The 2,975-nt window shown below is 39.0% G+C and overlaps 1 pseudogene; it reads left to right on the forward strand.

Annotated features, from left to right (window-relative positions):
* Window positions 1-527: 527 nt before the first annotated feature.
* LOC102483672 (39S ribosomal protein L20, mitochondrial pseudogene) lies at window positions 528-977 on the forward strand (annotated as a pseudogene).
* Window positions 978-2,975: the final 1,998 nt, after the last annotated feature.

The following is a 2,975-nucleotide window of genomic DNA, read 5'->3' on the forward strand; positions in this document are numbered from 1 at the left end:
TTTCTACACTCTCTGGTGTCCCTATGTGCCCCTTCTACGTGCTACAGCATAATAGTTACAATACTTAAAATGTGAGTGCATAATATAATAGAATGGCTTACAATGCCCTTTCTGCATTTCTTTATATCCTAAACAATGTTGCTTATTAAAAACCTATTCGATGAGTGAATGGATGGATAGGTGTAGGAATGAATGGCTAAGGTGCTAAGTCCACCGGTCAGAGAGCCTGGGTCTAGCTGTAAAGTTTTCAGCTTCTGATTAACATCGAGGTTGCAGCTTCTCTGTCCTCACATTCAGAACCACATCCATTCATCTGTGACACGATGGTAGTAAGTGTCCCTCACAATGAAAGAACTTAGTATGAAAATCTCTGTTAGAGTATTTAAAGGAGACAGTAAGGAATTTCAGAAAATGTGGAAGTCACTTTAATTCTCATCATTCTGTACTTTAAAATGTGCAAGGTTTCTTAATAAATCTAATAATATTGAGCATGTTGCTGAGGTTCTAGGACTCCGGCTGCGAGCGCAATGGTCTTCCTTACGGTGCAGCTGTGGCTGCGGAACCGCCTGACCAACGGCTACTGGCGTGTCCAGGAGGTGCTGAAGCGTTCCCGGCACTTCCGGGGGAGGAAGAACCGCTGCTACAAGTTAGTCATCAGAGCTGTGACCAGAGCCTACGTGAAATGCACCAAAGCCCGAAGACTGAAGAAGAGGAACATGCGGACACTCTGGATTAATCGAATTACAGCTGCCTCCCAGGAACGCGGCCTGAAGTACCCAGCATTCATGGTCAGTTTAGTTAAGTGCCAGGTGGAGCTCAACAGAAAAGTGCTTGCAGATCTAGCCATCTATGAACCAAAGACTTTTAAATCTTTGGCTGCTTTGGCCAAAAGGAGGCGACAGGAAGGATTTGCTGCTGCCTTGGGGGATGGAAAGGAGCCTGAAGGTATATTTTCCAGAGTGGTGCAGTACCACTGATGGGGTTGCAGCAGTATTAATTAGAAAAGTGATGTTTTTCTTCCTATCATAATGACCAAAGTAGGAGCAAAATAATTACTTATGGTTTGTAGTTGTGTATATACATTTTAATAATAGGTCCATTTTTTTTCAAGGAGATAGATTCACAGGACCATCTTATGTATATTGTACAAATAAAGCTGTGTAACATTTTTAAAAAATCTAATAATATTAAAGTAAATTCTCAAATTTCTGGAGTTTTATTGATTCCTTGAAGCTGACTATTAATTAAAGGATCCTCTGAAAAAGAAACACTTGTTTCTAAAAGTAATACTAGTTCATGGCAAATTAATTATGTGAATATATTAGGAAGTTGATGCATTAAAACGTGTTTAATCTGTTTAGTTGTGAAGTGGATTTTCCCCTCCCTATACATAGATCCTGCTCTTTGAGGCTGTTCTGTCCTCGGGATCTCCATCTTTATCCTTTCCTTTCTGTATTTCTGTTGAAGCATGTGTGCACGCTGACTAAAAAAAAAAAAAATTATAAGAAAAATATCAAAATTTGAATAAAGATTGAATTAATATTATTGAATTTTATTCTTGCCTCAGGCTACAATATGGTTTGGCCAGTGCTGGCTATAACTAAGTATTGCTTCTATCATTCCTTCACTGCTACTAGGAAAAAAAAAAAAAAGAGTTTTAGGTTTGATAATTACCTCAAAGATTTCAAAGTGCCTTTATTAATCTTGGACTCGCTTGGTTCTGTGAAGATGGCTGGCTAGATTGGAAGAAACCAAAGCCTGATGTGTTTGTCATGTGCCACAATAAGGCAGGCAGTAAACAAGTATTTACTGATTATGTTGGTTGTTGGGAAAGCTATGACATATTTTTTTTGTATAGGAAAACATAGAAAAATACATCAAATTTTTCCGACAACCTAACGTATAGTACCTTCTTTGCAGGAGTTGGCGATATGAGCTTCCTGGCTTCACAGCGCTTACAGTCCTATGGGAAAGACATGCAGTAAGTAAGCACCAGCGTATATGCTTTAAAAGAACTACACTTAGGATTCTGGAGTGCAAGAGGAAGCTACAACAGACATAACAAGTGTACTAACGGGCAAAAGAGTTCTTTGAGAGAGATGCAGAGGCTGAAACCATAAAGATCACTAAGAGTTTGGTCACAGAGCAGAAGCAGGGGTGGAGCTTTAACATCCTGCCTTGAAAGTCAGTTTTCTTATCTCTAATGCAAGCAATATACTATAATTTGAATGTATCCACCCCAAATCTTTGTATTGAGATTTGCTTCCTTTTATGAATGGACCAAAGGGTAAAAACTGAATCCAATTGTGGAGTTGAAAGATGGAGCCTTTAGAAGGTAACTGGAAGTGATGAGGCATCAGGGAGGGGCCCCCATGATTAGAAATGAATAAGTTTATAAGGAGACATGAAAACACACACATGCTCTGTTTTGCTAAAGTTCTTTCCCTGTGCTACTTCTCCATTAAGAAAACCCTTGCTAGGTGTGGCTCCCTGGCCTTGGGTCTCTAAAAACAGGAGTTAAATAAACCTCTATTCTTTATAAGCTACCAGACTCAGATATTTCTGTCATGAGCAACACAGTGGAGAATACCACCTTAGGAAAGAAAACTTACTGAATGGTCTACTATAAATGATTTCACTTTATTTCATCAGATTAATGCGAGGAGCTGATTCCTAACTGTAATCTAATCATCTAGTTAATTTATTCCTAAGAACAGTTTCCGTTTGGGGAACCAATCTAAAAAGAAGAAATATACACGCAGGGTTGTGAGGGAGGTGTGCATGTGGACATCAGTAGTTTTCTTCTTTCATCTAGTCTTCTGACATCTGTCCAGCTTGAAGGGTTCACCTTTCAGAATTCTCTCTAATTGCTTTCAGGATCCACCACATCCCACTTGGTGTGTCATAGAGTATTGACAACTTGCATTCTTCAGTTTCATACTTAGTGTTTTCTGGTAGTATAGTTTTCCTACTTT

Source organism: Tupaia chinensis, unplaced genomic scaffold (assembly GCF_000334495.1).
Source record: "Tupaia chinensis unplaced genomic scaffold, TupChi_1.0 Scaffold146687_1, whole genome shotgun sequence".
Classification (NCBI taxonomy): Eukaryota; Metazoa; Chordata; class Mammalia; order Scandentia; family Tupaiidae; genus Tupaia; species Tupaia belangeri.